At 37.2% G+C, this 18,313-nt stretch overlaps 1 protein-coding gene across 1 annotated transcript in view; it reads right to left on the reverse strand.

Annotated features, from left to right (window-relative positions):
- Positions 1-18,313, reverse strand: part of RFX3 (regulatory factor X3) — a 445,346-nt gene that overhangs the window by 98,373 nt on the left and 328,660 nt on the right. The gene's annotated exons all lie outside the window — the stretch shown is intronic.

Here is an 18,313-nt window from a genome sequence, read left to right on the forward strand (position 1 = left end):
CATCACAGAAATACTAACAGAACATGAAAAGTAATTTGATTTTCTACAGTTTAATTACTGATATTTTCAGCCTTTAAAGGGACCCATGTTCAAGAACACTTTTTGTTTACATTGATACACGCTAATTTCACATGCAGCTAAATGATTAACAGATTTGATAGCCTTTTCTTTTTTAACCTTCAAACACACAGTAAATTGAAATAAGTCATAGATGCCTGTACTAGTATGTTAACTGTATTGGTTAATAATTTGTCTTGGTTATGACTATTTATTCTTATGCTGACAAAGGGCTGGTTATTCTTGCACTTGGGAAAATAAACAAGTGTCCTCTTCAAAGCCAAACAACAATGTTTAACCATAACATCTGATATTTAATTCCACTCTGCAGATCTGAGATGTACAGATGCAAAAGAGCAGACACATAAATAGTAAGAATAGAATTATAACTACTATATTTCAGCTTCTATTAGTTCCCTCTTCAAGCACTGAAAACTCACATCTTACACAGCACTAATTCCATAGCTAGAACACTGGCTTAGACTAATTAGAACTCTCTGGGTCTGTGAGATATAATGAGCTGCAAGAAGTGCTGGGTTCCTCACAGGATTAATGGAATATGTTGCATTGGAAGATCAGTATCTGGCTTAGATTAATTAAACCTCTCAGGGTCTGCAAACATTTGGCTAGATTACGAGCTTTTCGGTACGGCTATTAATGCTGAAAAATTGGCCATTACGCTGAAATGGCCAGGAACGCATATTATGAGTCGCGGCGGTATAGCTATACCGCAAGTATTTCAACCTGTAACGCAACGTCCATTATGCACTTAAAAAAATTACGTTTGAGTGCAGGATTTACCATAGCGCTGTATTACAGGTTGTGCGATCCGGCTAAAATGCTTGCGTTACAGTCTATACCGACACAATCCATAAGACCATCTGAGACCAGTAGTTATGGATTTTGCAAACAAAAAGCTTTCACAAAACTCATAACTAAAATGTTACAAAGTACACTAACACCCATAAACTACCTATTAACCCCTAAACCGCCTCCCTCCCGCATCGCAAACACTATATTAAACCTATTAACCTCTCATCTGCCGCCCACCCACATAGCGACTATTAAATAAACCTATTAACCCCTAAAACGCCGGCCCCCGACATCGCCAACACTATAATAAGTTATTAACCCCTAAACCTCCAGCCCCCGAAATCTTAACTACTAAACTAAACCTATTAACCTCTAAACCGCTGGCCCCCACATCGCGAAACACTAAATTAAACTATTCACCCCTAAACCTAACACCCCCCTAACTTTAAATTAAACTATAACTATCTTAAAATAAATAAAAACTAACCTGTGAAATAAAAAAAAACTAAGTTTAAACTATAAATTAACCTAACATAACTTTTCTAATAAAATTTAAAAAACTACCAATTAAAAAAATCTAAATGACAAATTTAAAAAACCTAACCCTACGAAAACATTTTAAAAAATCTAAAATTACAAAAAATAATAAACACTAAATTACGAAAAATAAAAAAACACAAGCTTATAAAAAATAATAAACGAAATTATCAAAAATAAAAACAATTACACCTAATCTAAAATCCCTATAAAAATAAAAAAGCCCCCCCAAAATAAAAACACCCCCTAACCTACAATAAACTACCAATAGCCCTTAAAAGGGCCTTTTGTAGGGTATTGGCCTAAGTACAACAGCTCTTTTACCTTAAAAAATTACTAAGTACCCACCCCTAAAAGTAACCCCCCCCAACCCAACCAACTTCCCAAAATAAAAAAAACCTAACTCTAAAAAATCCTAAGCTACCCATTGCCCCTAAAGGGGCATTTGTATGGGCATTGTCCTTAAAAGGATATTCAGCTCTTTTACTCCCCTTAAAAGGGCATTCAGCTCTTTTAACCTGCCCAAAGCCCTAATCTTAAAAAAAAATCCACATTTTTTTAAAAGAACCTAACACTAACCACATAAATTCTACTCAAAGTTCCTGAAGTTCGGACATCCATCTTCCTCTAGGCGGCAAAAAGTCTTCATCCAGGCGGCGACACCTTCATCCATCTCGGGGACGTCTTCTATCTTCATCCTGGCGACGCGGAGCGAAGCTATCCTGGACGGCAAAGACATCCTGTGCGGAGCATCCTCTTCATACGGTCACCGCCATACACTGAAGTTGAATGCAAGGTAGCCGTTTCAAAATGGTGTACCTTGCATTCCTATTGGCTGATTTGATTCTTCAAATTCAAATCAGCCAATAGGATGAAAGCTTCTGAAATCCTATTGGCTGTTAAACACAGCCAATAGAACGAAAGCTACTGAAATCCTATTGGCTGTTCAAATACCTTGCATTCAACTTCAGTGTACGGCGGTGACCGTATAAAGAGGACGCTCCACGCAGGATGTCTTCGCCTTCCAGGATAGCTCCGCGCCACCAGGACTAAGATAGAAGACGTCCCCGAGATGGATGAAGGTGTCGCCGTTTGGATGAAGACTTCTCGCGGATAAAGATGGATGTCCGGACTTCAGGAACCATGAGAAGAATTTATGGGGTTAGTGTTAGTTTATTTTTTTTAAAAAATTGGGTGGTTTTTTTTTTTTTAGATTAGGGCTTTGGGCAGGTTAAAAGAGCTGAATGCCCTTTAAGGGCAATGCCCATACAAATGCCCCTTTAGGGGAAATGGGTAGTTTAGGATTTTTAAGAGTTAGGTTTTTTATTTTGGGGGGTTAACTTAGGGTGATGCCCTACAAAAGGCCCTTTTAAGGGCTATTGGTAGTTTATTGTAGGTTAGGGGGTGTTTTTATTTTGGGGGGCTTTTTTATTTTTATAGGGATACTAGATTAGGTGCAATTGTTTTTATTTCGTTTATTGTTTTTTGTAAGCTTAGATATTTTTTATTTTTCTTAATTTAGTGTTTATTATTTTTAGTAATTTTAGATTTATTTTATTTTTTCGTAGTGTTAGGTTTTTTTAAATTTATAATTTAGATTTTTTAATTGGTAGTTTTTTAAATTTTATTAGAATGGTTATGTTAGGTTAATTTATAGTTTAAATTTAGTTTTTTTTATTTCACAGTTAAGTTTTTATTTATTTTAAGATAGTTATATTGTAATTTTAATTTAAAGTTGGGGGTGTTAGGTTTAGGGGTTAATACTGTATTATAATGTTGGTGATGTGGGGGGCCGGCAGTTTAGGGGTTAATAACTTTTATTAGTGTCGGGGAGCGGCAGAACAGGGGTTAATAATTTGTATTAGTGTCGGCGATGTCGGGGAGCAGCGGAATAGGGGTTAATAACTTTTATTAGTGTCGGTGATGACGGGGGCAGCACTATGGAGAGTGCAATAACGTTAATTTTTTGGCATTAGTTTCACACCCTGTTTAGCGGATAAAAAAACGTAATTTAGGTATTTAAAAGGCTGATGTGCAAGAAATGCATGACTAGTTTAACATAATGCATTTAAAGCTCTGTATCTCTCTTTATTTTTTGAGCGGAAATACATACAGCGAGATTACGAGTTTTTGTCGGTAAGGCTTGCGGGGCTAATGAGCCTTTTGTTCCCACCGCTCCCTTAAGACAATGCTGGTATTACAGGTGTTTTTAAACCTGGCGTTAGCCGCAAAAAGGTGATCGGAGAGCAAAATTTAGCTCCACATCTCACCTCAATACCAGCGTTGCTTACGGTAGTGGTAAGCTGGCTAAACGTGCTCGTGCACGATTTCCCCATAGGAAACAATGGGGCTCAGCTGGCTGAAAAAAACCTAACACCTGCAAAAAAGCAGCGTCCAACTTCTAACGCAGCTCTATTGTTTCCTATGGGGAAAATAAATCTATGTCTACACCTAACACCCTAACATGAACCCCGAGTGTAAACACCCCTAATCTTACACTTATTAACCCCTAATCTGCTGCTCCGGCCACCGCCGCCACCTACATTATCCCTATGAACCCCTAATCTACTGCCCCCAACATCGCTGCCACCTACATTATAGCTATTAACCCCTAATCTGCCCCCCCCCACGTCGACACAACTATATTAAATTTATTAACCCCTAATCTTCCGACCCCAACGTCGCCGCTACTATATTAAATTTATTAACCCCTAAACCTAGGTCTAACCCTAAGTCTAACCCCCCCTAACTTAAATATAATTTAAATTAAACAAAATAAATTTAACATAATTAAATAAATTAATCCTATTAAAAACTAAATGCTTACCTATAAAATAAACCCTAAGCTAGCTACAATATAACTAATAGTTACATTGTAGCTAGCTTAGGATATATATTTATTTTACAGGCAACTTTGTATTTATTTTAACTAGGTACAATAGTTATTAAATAGATATTAACTATTTAATAACTACCTAGCTAAAATAAGCTAAATTTACCTGTAAAATAAACCCTAACCTAAGTTACAATTACACCTAACACTACACTATCATTAAATAAATTACCTAAACTACCTACAATTAAATACAATTAAATTAAATAAACTAAATTCCGAAAAAAACAAACACTAAATTACAGAAAATAAAAAAAGAATTACAAGAATTTTAAACTATTTACACCTAATCTAATCCCCCAAATAAAATAAAAAATCCCCCCAAAATAATAAAATTCCCTACCCTATGCTAAATTGCAAATAGCCCTTAAAAGGGCTTTTTGCATGGCATTGCCCAAAAGTAATCAGCTCTTTCACCTGTAAAAAAAATACAACCCCCCAACATTAAAACCCACCACCCACACACCCAACCCTACTCTAAAACCCACCCAATCCCCCCTTAAAAAAACCTAACACTACCCCCCTAAAGATCTCCCTACCTTGAGCCATCTTCACCCAGCCGGGCACAAGTGGACCTCCAGAGGGGCAGAAGTCTTCATCCGATCCGGGCAGAAGAAGTCCTCCAAGCGGCAGAAGTCTTCATCCAAGCGGCATCTTCTATCTTCATCCATCCGGAGCGGAGCGGGTCCATCTTCAATCCAGCCAACGCGGAACCATCCTCTTCAAACAACGTCCTAACACTGAATGAAGGAATGAAGGTTCCTTTAAACGACGTCATCCAAGATGACGTCCCTTGAATTCCGATTGGCTGATAGGATTCTATCAGCCAATCGGAATTAAGGTAGGAAAAATCCTATTGGCTGATCCAATCGTCGTTTGAAGAGGTTGCTACGTAATTTAATGTAGGGTAGGGCTTTTTTTTATTTTGGGGTAATTTTTTTTATGTTAGGGGGATTAGAGTAAGTGTAATTAGTTAAAAATTTTTGTAATTATTTTATTATTTTCTGTAATTTAGTGGGGGTCTTTCCGTACTTTAGATAATTTTTTTAAATTGTAATTAATTGTATTTAGTTTAGGTAATTAATTTAATAATAGTGTAGTGTTAGGTGTAATTGTAACATAGGTTAGGTTTTATTTTACAGGTAAATTTGTCTTTATTTTAGCTAGGTAGTTATTAAATAGTTAATGACTATTTAATAACTATTGTACCTAGTTAAAATAAATACAAAGTTGCCTGTAAAATAAAAATAAACCCTAAACTAGATACAATGTAATTATTAGTTATATTGTAGCTATCTTAGGGTTTATTTTACAGGTAAGTATTTAGTTTTAAATAGGAATAATTTAGTTAATGATAGTAATTTTATTTAGATTTATTAAAATTATATTTCATTTATGGGGTGTTAGGTTTAGGGTTAGACTTAGGTTTAGGGGTTATTACATTTAATATAGTGGCAACGACGTTGGGGGCGACAGATTAGGGGTTAATAAATGTAGGTAGGTGTCGGCGATGTTAGGGCAGGCAGATTAGGGGTTAATAATATTTAACTAGTGTTTGCGATGCGGGAGTGCAGGGGTTTAGGGGTTAATATATTTATTATAGTGGGGGCTATGTCCGGTTTGGCAGATTAGTGGTTAAAATATTTATTTTAGTGTTTGCGATGTGGGGGGGCCTCGGGTTAGGGGTTAATAGGTAGTTTATGGTTGTTAGTGTACTTTTTAGCACTTTAGTTAAGAGTTTTATGCTACGGTGTTGTGGTGTAAAACTCTTAACTACTGACTTTTAAATGCGGTACCAGTCTTGACAGGAGAGGGTCTACCGCTCACTTTTGGTTAGACTCGTAATACCGGCGCTATGCAAGTCCCATTGAAAATATAAGATACGCAATTGACGTAAGTGGATTTGCGGTATTTCCGAGTCTGGCCAAAAAAGTGAGCGGTGAGCCTGTCATTTCAAGACTCGTAATTCCAGCGGGCGTTAAAAAGCAGCGTTGGGACCTCTCAGCGCTGCTTTTTAACCCTAACGCACAACTCGTAATATAGCCGATATACTTTAGATTAACGTATAGCCAAGTAGTGAGGTGTAAAAAGGAGTAAAAAAGCATACAAAAAAGAGTAACTGGAAAATAATATTGTGCTTTTATACAAAACAATATAACCACCAAAAACAGGGTGGGCCTCATAGACTCTTGCCATTATGAAAGAAATGAATTTATCAGGTAAATTCTTACATAAATTATGTTTTCTTTCATGTAAATAGCAAGAGTCCATGAGCTAGTGACGTATGGGATAAAATACCCAAGATGTGGAAGTCCACAGAAGAGTCACTAGAGAGGGAGGGATAAAATAAAAACAGCTATTTCTGCGGAGAAATTAAATCCACAAAATAAGTTCTTATAAACAGAAGAATTAAACTGAGACAGCTGCCTGAAGAACTTTTCTACCAAAGACTGCTTCAGAAGAAGCAAATACATCAAAATGGTAAAATATTGTAAATGTATGCAAAGAAGACCAAGTTGCTGCTTTGCAAATCTGATTAACTGAAGCTTCATTCTTAAAAGCCCACGAAGTGGCAACTGATCTAGTAGAATGAGCTGTAATTCTCTGAGGCAGAGACTGTTTCGTCTCCAAATAAGCCTTGTTAATCAAAAGCTTTAACCAAGATGCCAAAGAAATGTCAGAAGCTTTATGATCTTTCCTGGAACCAGAAAAGACAACAAATAGACTAGAAGTCTTTCTGAAATCCTTAGTAGCCTCCACATAGTATTTCAAAGCTCTTACCACATCCAAAGAATGTAACGATTTCTCAAGAGAATTCTTAGGATTCAGACACAAAGAAGGAACAACAATTTCCCTACTAATGTTCTTAGAATTCACAACCTTAGGAAGAAATTTAAACAAAGTCTGCAAAACTGCTTTATCCTGATGAAAAATCAGAAATGGAGACTTACAAGAGAGAGCAGACAATTCAGAAACTCTTCTCCCAGAAAAGAAAGCCAAAAGGAACATCACTTTCCAAGAACGTAGTTTAATATCCAAATAATGCATAGGCTCAAAAGGAGGAGCCTGCAAAGCCTTCAAACCCAAATTAAGACTCCATGGAGGAGAAATAGACTTAATAACAGGCTTGATACGGACCAAAGCCTGAACAAAACAGTGAATATCAGGAAGTTTAGCAATCTTTCTATGAAATAAAACAGAAAGAGCAGAGATTTGTCCCTTCAAAGTACTTGCAGACAAACCTTTATCCAAACCGTCCTGAAGAAACTGTAAAATTCTAGGAATTCTAAAAGAATGCCAAGAGAATTTATGAGGACACCATGAAATATATCTTCCTTGAAACAGACTTACGAGCCTGCAACATAGTATTGATCATTAAGTCAGAGAAACCTCTATGACTAAGCACTAAACGTTCAATTTCCATACCTTCAAAGTTAGTGATTTGAGATCCTGACGGAAAAACGGCCCTTGAGACAGAAGGTCTGGCCTTAAAGGAAGTGACCAAGGTTGGCAACTAGACATCCGGATATGATCCGCATACCAAAACCTGTGAAGCCATGCTGGTGCTATCAGAAACACATGTGATTGTTCCATTATGATCTTGGAGATCACCCTCGGAAGAACTAGAGGCTGAAAACTATAAGCAAGTTGGTAAGACCAAAGAACTGCTAACGCATCCACCATCTCCGCCTGAGGATCCCTGGACCTGGAAAGGTATCTGGGAAGTTTCCTGTTTAGATGAGAAGCCATCAGATCTATTTCTGGAAGACCCCACATCTGTACAATCTGAAAAAACACATCTGGATGGAGAGACCACTCCCCCGGATGCAAAGTCTGACGGCTGAGATATGTCCGCTTCCCAATTGTCTGCACCTGGGATTTGAATTGCAGAAATTAGACAAGAGTTGGATTCCACCCAAGAAAGTATCTGTGATACTTCTTTCATTGCTAAAGGACTGTGAGTACCTCCCTGATGATTGACATATGCCACAGTTGTGATATTGTCTGTCTATAAGCAAATGAAAAGTTCTCTCTTTAATAGAGGCCAAGCCTGAAGAGCCCTGAAAATAGCACAGGGTTCTAAGATATTGATTGGAAACTTCACCTTTAGAGGATTCCAAACCCCTTGTGCTGTCAGAGACCCCCAGACAGCTCCCCAACCTGAAAGACTTGCATCTGTTTAGACTACAGTCCAGGAAGGACGAACAAAAGAGGCCCCTTGAATAATACTATGATGGTCTAACCACCAAGTCAGAGAGAGTAGAATGCTGGGATTTAATAATATCAATTGTGATATTCGAGTACAAACCCTGCCCCATTGATTCAGCATGCAAAGCTGCAGAGGTCTCATATGAAAACGAGCAAAGGGGATCACGTCTGATGCTGCAGTCATGAGACCTAAAACTTCCATGCACATAGCCACTGAAGAGAATGATCGAGACTGAAGGTTTCCACAGGCTGAAACCAATTTAATTTGTCTCTTGTCTGTTAAAGACAGAGTCATGGACACTGAATCTATCTGGAAACCTAAAAAGGTGACCCTTGTCTGAGGAATCAAAAAACTCTTTGGTAAATTGATCCTCCAACCATGTCTTTGAAGAAACAGCACTAGTTGATTCATGTGAGATTCTGCTTAATGAAAATATTGAGCCAGTACCAAGATATCGTCCAAATAAGGAAACACCGCAATACCCTGCTCTCTGAGATAAAAGGGCACTGAGAACCTTCAAAAAGATTCTTGGTGCTGTCGCTAGAACAAATGGAAGAGCGACAAATTGGTAATGCTTGTCTAGAAAAGAGAATCTCAGAAACCAATAGTGATCTGGATGAATCGGAAAGTGAATATAAGCGTCCTGTAAGTTTATTGCGGACATGTAATAACCTTGCTGAACAAAAGGCAGAATAGTCCTTATAGTCACCATCTTGAAAGTTGGGACCCTTACAAAATGATTCAAAAACTTCAGATCCAGAACTGGTCTGAATGAATTTTCTTTCTTTGGGACAATTAATAGATTTGAATAAAAACACAGACCCTGTTCCTGAAGCGGAACTGGTGTAATCACCCCTGAAAGCTCCAGATCTGAAACACACTTCAGAAAAGCCTGAACTTTCACAGAATTTGTTGGAACATGAGAGAGAAAGAATCTTCTCACAGCAGGTCTTATTCTGAAACCTATTCTATACCCTTGAGAAACAATGCTCTGAATCCATTGATTCTGAACAGAATCTGCCCAAATGTTTTGAAATAATTTCAATCTGCCCCTCACCAGTTGAACAGGATTGAGGGTTGCACCTTCATGCAGTCTTGGGGGCTGGGGGGCAGTATTGGGGCTAAGGGTAAATCTTTAGATTTACCCTTAGACTTTTTATCTTGGGGCAAAAAAACTCCCTTCCCCCCAGTGATAGTGGAAATAATAGAGTCCAACTGAGAATCAAATAAATTATTACACTGGAAAGATAGAGATAGCAATCTAGATTTAGATACCATGTCAGCATTCCATGATTTAAGACATAAAGCTCTTCTAGCCAGAATAGCTAAAGACATAGATTTAACATTAATCTTGAAGATATCAAAAATAGCATCACAGATAAAATGATTAGCATGTTTAAGCAAACGAACAATGCTAGACAAATCAGGATCTGTTTCCTGATGTGCTAAGCTATCCAGCCATAGAAATGGCAGGCCTGAGAATATAGCCAGAATGTAAATAAGCTTTCCTTAGATAAGATTCAATCTTCCTATCTAAAGGATCCTTAAAAGAAGTACTATCTTCCATAGGAATAGTAGTACATTTGGCAAGAGTAGTAGTGAATGTTGTTAGAGGACAGGTGTGTAAGTCAGCAGCTGGTCAGGGACTTTTGGGTTGCTATTAACCCTTCAGAGGAACCAAGGCACTGCTATGAGCTGCATGTCAAAAGTTACAATTTAACAGTAAAACATTCAACATGAAATCATAGGTTCTGTTGTGAAAGCTTATTTACAAATTATTATTAGTGCATTCAAATGTGCCAGTGTATCTGTTGAATGGTAGTTTTTATGAGGTACATATTGCCCACAGACAAGGCCGTCACTAGAAATTTTGGGGCCCCTGACTGAACCATTGTCCGCCCCCCCCCTCCCCGCTTATGTTTTGTACAAGTGACTAACATGTGTGCACACATTATTAGATTTGACTACACTGAAGAATAAAGGTAGTAACACACATAAAGAAACACACACACACACATCACACACTTACAGGCAAACACACTTACTCACATGCAGAAACACAGATATATATAGGTTATCTATACTGCTTTTATAGTCTGGTGGGAGTGCTGATCTATCTGTAATAATGTATTACATGATTTTAATGTTGTTGTTAAGCTTCTTCAATACACATTTCTGACCTAAATTAACACTGCACCAATATTAGTCAGTGCCCTTAGGCAATATATTGCCCCTAATAGTTCATAACACAGGGTCTCAAGTGAACAGGGGGAAAAGGAAGCGAGCACTGAACTACTGATGGAATGTAGTTATTTGTAGGGAGTAGAATCTATATATTGCAAAGTTCCATCAGGAACTAGATGCATAAGGATTGAGTCTATTATAACTCCTATAAATGCTACCCTTATAGCAGGATATAAGGAGCTTTAGGTACATTGATACTCCAACCATAGTCTTGAAAGAAGACAGAGTCTTGTGAGTATGAACAATAGCTAGTGACAGAAAATAAGCTTGCACTAGTATGTCATCCAGATACAGATCAATTAAAATGTCCTGATTCTGATCATCGGCCAGATTGCATCTAACACAGATTGGCGAACTGGCAGTACTTTGCAGATATACAAAACTCAGGAACTGAAAGTGATCCCTGTGTATAGGGATGTGAAGATAAGAATCCTTAAGGTCTATAATGGCCATAAACTGACCCTTTGGACTAAGGGAAAAAAACAGGAATGTTACCATTATGCAAGTTGGAATCCTGACCAATATGTTTAGGGATGTTAAATCCAGAACAGGACTGTAAAATCCCTTTGGACAATGAACAAATTGAGGTAAAATCTCTTGACCCTGAGGTTACATGAGTACTTAGATTAATTATTCCCCTATCCTCCAAATCCCTTTATAAAGGTTGCCACATCTGAAGGATCATTGGCAACATTTAAATAGTACCGCTGATCAATAAAGATGACTCTGCTTCAAAGAAAACAAAACTCTCTATCTTTTGAAGGACAATGAGAACTATTTTTCCTGATGATCCTAAAATGTAGAAACTTATACAAAGTTTATTAAATCTGTACATGACATAAGTATCAGACGTAGTATACATGTACCTACTTAAGCATATGCACATATTTAGTCTGTCATGTGGCCTTACTGATTAGAGAAGCAGCACATATAGACCAACAGGTAGACAGTAGATGCTTGTTAATCCATGCCTAAAATAAGCAGAGACTGCGTATACTTACAAAGTAAAAACAAAATGTACATTGTTAATGAAAATATTCATGACTGTATGATAAACAAATGTGCATACATATAAATCACTCATACTCGTACAAAAGCGATACTAATAGATCTTACCTTTAAAGGATCTCTAATGATAGTGAAAATATTCATGACCATTTTTTAGTAACTGCATGATAGAACCTTTTTGTATAGATATAAACATAGGTGTAAAAGAGATACTAATAGATTTTATCTCTAACGGTTCTCCACTATTGTACTAAACTACAGATAAATCCTGCACAACTGCATTTGGAATTAAACGTGCAGAGTACAATGCATGAAATGTACATACGTAGAGGGGCATATACTATAGAATTGTGTACACTAATAGCATAGGACATATAGGCATGTATTACAAGTCGTGCGGCAAATCCGTGGAATTGTGCTCATTGTGGCTTTTTCGCAATTTCCATTGCGCTGCCATTACAAGTTTCAAAATAACGTACTTTTCGAGCATGTTATGCTGTGTTAACCCGTATAACGCACACAAACCAAGTTCCAACTTTGCGTGCGCGTGCACGTATTCCCCCATAGGGATCAACAGAGAATTTAAAAAAAAAAAAAAACTAACACCTGTGATTGTGAAATCAGCATCGCATTTTCTCATTCCCCATTGAAGTCTAAGGAGAAAAAAAAGTGGCTCAAAAACACCCTACCCCTAAACCGCTATCACCCCCACATTGCAAACACTAAATGAACCTATTAACCCCTAAACCGCCACCCGCAAAATTGCAAACACTAAATAAACCTATATAACCTATATAAATAACCGCCATCCCCCCACATTGCAAAATATTAAACTAATATCTAAACCCCCTAGCCTAACACCAATTAAAATACACCTAAATTAAAGTAAAAATAAACTTACTTCCTTAAAAAAAATAAAAAAAAATTACCTATAAAAGAAAATTAAAACCTAAGTTTAAACTAAAAAAACCTAATATTACTTAAAAAAAAAAAATTCAAGAAATAAAAAACTAAATTATCAAAAACAAAAATAAAACATTATTACTTTTCATTACAAACCCCCACCTCCAAGCCCTCGAAATAAAAAAAAAACTAAAACAAACTAGGGCATCCAGTTCTTTTTGTGCCCATTAGAAGAAAAAAAAAATGTAATCTTAAAAAAAAAAAAAATCCCCCAAAAATAAATAAAAATCGAACACCAACCCCAATATTGGTACTCACCATTGATGAAGGGCGGTGTTCTATCTTCATCCATCACAGGACCATCTTCTTCAATCTTCATCCCGGCCGTGGTCCAACTTCTATATTCATCACAGTGGTGGCGGCGAAGGTGGGGAGGTCATCTGCGATGGAAGCGGCGACGTCGATCCTCATCTTCAGGCAGGGGACACGGAGGTCCTCCTCTTCATTCGATTTCCAGCCGCACACTGAAGATTGAATTTTATATAGGGGTACCCTTGTATTCCAATAGGATGAAAGCAGCTTTAATATTCTCCTGCCTAACTGGAGCTTCCTCTACTGAACTGCTAACTGCAAGGAGCAAATTACGGTTTCTTAAAGGGCCCTACACCTATTTTTAAAGAAGTGCCTCTAAAAAAGTCTCCAGAGCTGCTAGAGGGCTGTAAAGGGTCTCAAGCTTCCCTGACTATCTACCTGATAAGGATAGAGCAGGTAGAAACCTGAAAGGGAGAAAGTTAAGTCCCCTGGCTATGCTGTACCTGTGTTAGAGTACCTACAAATACCCTCTGGGCTGTGTATGTGCTGTGTAAAGTAATTTACCTTTCACAGCACCCCTCCACTAGTTTACCAGTAATGTCAAATCCATGTCAATGCAGCTGTAGCAGTATCCAGCAGAGAGCCCATTAGGGGCAGGCATCGAGTACCGCATAGGATTGCAGTAGGAAATACTTGTGTCTCTAAGGGGGAAGCTAAGGACAAATCACCATGATGCCCTAAGGTAGTTATGGTTAAAGTCTCATAAGGAAATACTGCACACATACAGGGTATTCCTATGTCCCTGTATCATTCAGCTTCTGTGAAGATTCTTTTTAAACTTCTTTGTAAATGATACTCCTTAGGGACTCTGGGTCTCACATAGGTCTGAGGTCCCACATTTTAATCCATAAGCAAGTAGCTGGAAACACCTCTATTCTCAACCAACTTCTATGAGACCAAGAACAAAACTAAGAGAGAGATGGGAGGTAGGAGGGATTTTAAGCTCTTATATGGGTTCTTGACTTCCTCCTAGTGGCAGGAAATATTTTCCATATGTTATGGAGGACTGTGGACCATCATCATTTTAAGAAAGAAATAAAGAGTGGTCAGCTAAATACATAACAACAGATTTCCAACTAAATCAACCCTTTTAATTTGTATTTGAAACTCTTGCAAACAAAAGAGCAGACTAATGGCGAGATTACATATGTGGCGCAAGCTTCAGCGCAACTGCTGAAACCTGCGCCGCCCGTAATTTCACCTTCCACATCGGGGTATCACATAAACCCCGCCAGCAGTTTATAAAGTGCTGTATGTCAGATAAACTAGCGATGTCCAAAAATGAGCGTAAAAACAAATTTCTGGAGTCACTTACGGCACTTTAGAAACTGCCGGCACCTAAAAAAGTAAAAAAAAAAGTAAAATCTCCCGTAAAAGTCTAACACGCCTCTCAAAAATAAACCCAACACGTAAAACCACCATATCCGCCATCAAACCCACATCGGATCTAATAATAAAAGTATTAACCCCAAAACCGACAACCCCCCACAAAGCAATATGCCTAATTAAACTATTAACTCCTAATCCACCATTCACACACTTCACAATCTACCTAATAAAAGTATTAATCCCTAAATATGCCAACCCCAACATCGCAAACTACTTAATAAATGTATTAACCCCTAATCCGCCATTCACCCACATCGCAAAGTCCCTATTAAAACTATTAACCCCTAATGTGCCATTAATCCACATTGCAAAGTAGTTATTAAAACTATTAACCCCTAATCCACCATTAACCCACATTGCAACAAATCTTATAAATCTATTAACCCCTAATCTGCCAAACCCACACAATTCAGGCTGGGCGATATGAGCAAAAAAAAAATTGTTTTTTTTTTTTTTAAAAAACGCGATTGCGATTTAATAGAGATTTTCTTATAAATGACTATAACACCTTAATTTTGCATTATAAAGTGTATTTAACACTACAGAATCTTAATGTACAGGTTTCTCAATGTCCAATACACTCTTGGAGCATAAAAATACAAACCACAAAATAGTTAAAATAAAATTTGCTGCCTGTGATGTGATTAAATAGTAGCCACTAGCCAGTTATAAGGTCTTATGACACACAACATTGTCATGTTTTCTTGGACAGTCATTCTAACTGTGGACAGTGGTATGATTAACAAATGAAGCAGTGTAAGCCACATACACACACACACACACACACACATATATATATATATATAATATTTTTTTTCTTCTTTTTTAAATTTTTTAATTTGACTGAAAATGAGTCCTGCTCCTGTCAAGGAATCCATTACAGGCATATAGCAGTAGGGGTGGGGGGCTGCTCCTTTCAGAAATGCGGTGCCTTGCTGATATAAAATACATTGTAGATGCAGTTAAGTTAACCCAGCAGCAGAGGGGACTGCAGTTTTAGCCTTTTTGGGAGCCGTGGGGTTAACTGCATCTGCTATGTATTTGAGCCGTTTCTCAGAGAGCAGGAGATTGTGTGAGAGGTTCCATAATGTTTACATACCCTAAGTTTCAGACTGCAGACGTCCCTAGGGGGAAATATAAGTAAGTGGCTTTCCCTCCTCTTCATTCCTGCATGGGCTCTGCTTTTAGATTTCTAGATTGATCGGCTGCTTATGAGAACAGAAAGTGAAAGTAAAAGAGCCATTTTACAAATGTGTACTAAAAGCAACCACTAGATGGAGCTGGTTTGCAAGAAATCACAAATAAATCTATGCATTGCAGCCACTTCTAAAGGAATTTTTCACGTAGGAAAAAATCACGACTCCTCGCAGTTTTAAAATCGCGGCGATTAATCACGGTTTAAAATCGCATATGCGATTAATCGTGCAGCCCTACACACAATGCAATAATCCTAATAAAACTATTAACCCCTAATCCACCAAACCCCTACAATGCAAATAATTAATTAAATAAGTATGCCCCCTAACCTAACACCCCCTAAATTAACCCCAATTACCTAAATTAAAAATGACTAAATGCAAACAATTAAAATAAAAAAGCTAACATTACTTAAAAATAAAATAAAAGATTACTAAAATAAAAAAATCTATTATTACATAAAATAATAAACCAAATGATCAAAAACAAAAAAATTAAACCTAATCCCTATAAAAATAAAAACCCCCCCAAAATAAAAACACCCCCTAATCTAATACTAAACTACAAATAGCCCTTAAAAGGGCCTTTTGTAGGGCATTGCCCTAAGTTAAACAGCTCTTTTCCTTAAAAAATACTAAGTCCCCTCTCTAACAGTAAAACCCCCCCCAGCCACCAAACCCCCCAAAATAAAAAACCTAACACTAAAAAATCCTGAACTACCCATTGCCCTAAAGGGGCATTTGTATGGGCATTCAGCTCTTTTAAGATTGCCTAATAAATCCCTAATCTAAAAAAAGAAATAAAAAAATAATAAAAAAAAAATAACAAGTCTAACCCCCCCAAATAGGTACTAACCGTTCCTGAAGTTTGGCGGAGAAGGTCCTGTTTCAGGCGATGAAGTCTTCTTTCAAGCAGCCGACATCAGTTTTCAAGCGAGACCTCTTTCTTCTTCATCCAGGACCAAGCCGGAGCGGAGATGAGCGCGGAGCAGGACCAGCGACCGCAGAGCCATTGAGCGTGGAAGATCCTATTCATACAATCACCAGCACCAGTATCTTAGTTTAAATGCTTTATTGAGGTTACATAAAAAGCAGCAACGTTTCGTGGCAAACCCACTTAGTCATGCTAATTGTATTACACTGTTCACACAACTTATACCTCTCTTTGGCGCCAATTGGCTTCATCCTAGGAAGTGTCACACCCCCTAGTGGTTACAAAATACAATGTATATACAAAATGTAAAACAAATGTATCTGGCTAAACATGCTTAGAATGGCAACAATAAACATATATATACTTTTCTCATATTAACATATACATACTTTGGTTATGTATTAGATAGATTTTTAAGGTATTACCACTATAATTTAAATTTTTTGTTTCCATTGGAATAATTTGTCAAAAATGTTAAACACATAGGTAAAGTGCCTAATTGTTAGATATATGTCATTACCAAAATTTCTTATTTCACAGAATACAATTACAGATGAAAGTAATATTTTTAATACTATTACTTGAGTAATAAACTTAGGAGAAACAATTTAGGAGAAACAATTGAGGTCAAAGTCCCTATTTAACCCCTTAGGGATTAATGTATCCAATTGGTAAATCCACCTCATCTCTTGTTGTTTGAGGATTTTCTCTCTGTTTTTACCATTACGTTGAATAGGGATATGTTGTATGATTTGCCAGCGTAGCTGGCTTATACTGTGACTCTTCTCTAGAAAGTGTTTGGAAAGCGGTGCTTCCAAGTTTTTCTTCCTTATATTTGATCTGTGCTGACTTAGCCTATCTTTCACTTTCTGGGTGGTCTCTCCTAAGTAATACATGGAACACGGGCATTTTACTACATAGTTACTGTCACAAGTGTAAAATCCCTTCATGTCATAACGTTTGCCATTATGTGGGTGGTAAAAATTTGGGCCCTTTATAATTGAGTTACAACTGACACATCCTAGACAAGGGTAACTACCATTTCTCTTATTACTCATATATGTTTGTGTGTCTTTTCTTTCAGAGCCAATATCACTTCTTATGAGATGGTCCCGAATGGTCCCGAATATTCATGTAGGCCATTAAAGTTAAGTTTATTACTCAAGTAATAGTATTAAAAATATTACTTTCATCTGTAATTGTATTCTGTGAAATAAGAAATTTTGGTAATGACATATATCTAACAATTAGGCACTTTACCTATGTATTTAACATTTTTGACAAATGATTCCAATGGAAACAAAAAATTGAAATTATAGTGGTAATACCTTAAAAATCTATCTAATACATAACCAAAGTATGTATATGTTAATATGAGAAAAGTATATATATGTTCATTATTGCCATTCTAAGCATGTTTAGCCAGATACATTTGTTTTAAATTTTGTATATACATTGTATTTTGTAACCACTAGGGGGTGTGACACTTCCCAGGATGAAGCCAGTTGGAGCCAAAGAGAGGTATAAGTTGTGTGAACAGTGTAATACAATTAGCATGACTAAGTGGGTTTGCCACGAAACGTTGCTGCTTTTTATGTAACCTCAATAAAGCATTTATACTAAGATACTGGTGCTGGTGTCAATAATAATATACTCTGATTTCTGGGGCTGTTGCAGCTGCCCCTTGCACCGGGTACCTTACTACACTGATAGTGCTGTTCTCATCTACATTTGGAATTCATACGATCGCCGCCATA

The sequence above is a fragment of the Bombina bombina genome, chromosome 2 (assembly GCF_027579735.1).
Source record: "Bombina bombina isolate aBomBom1 chromosome 2, aBomBom1.pri, whole genome shotgun sequence".
Lineage (NCBI taxonomy): Eukaryota > Metazoa > Chordata > Amphibia > Anura > Bombinatoridae > Bombina > Bombina bombina.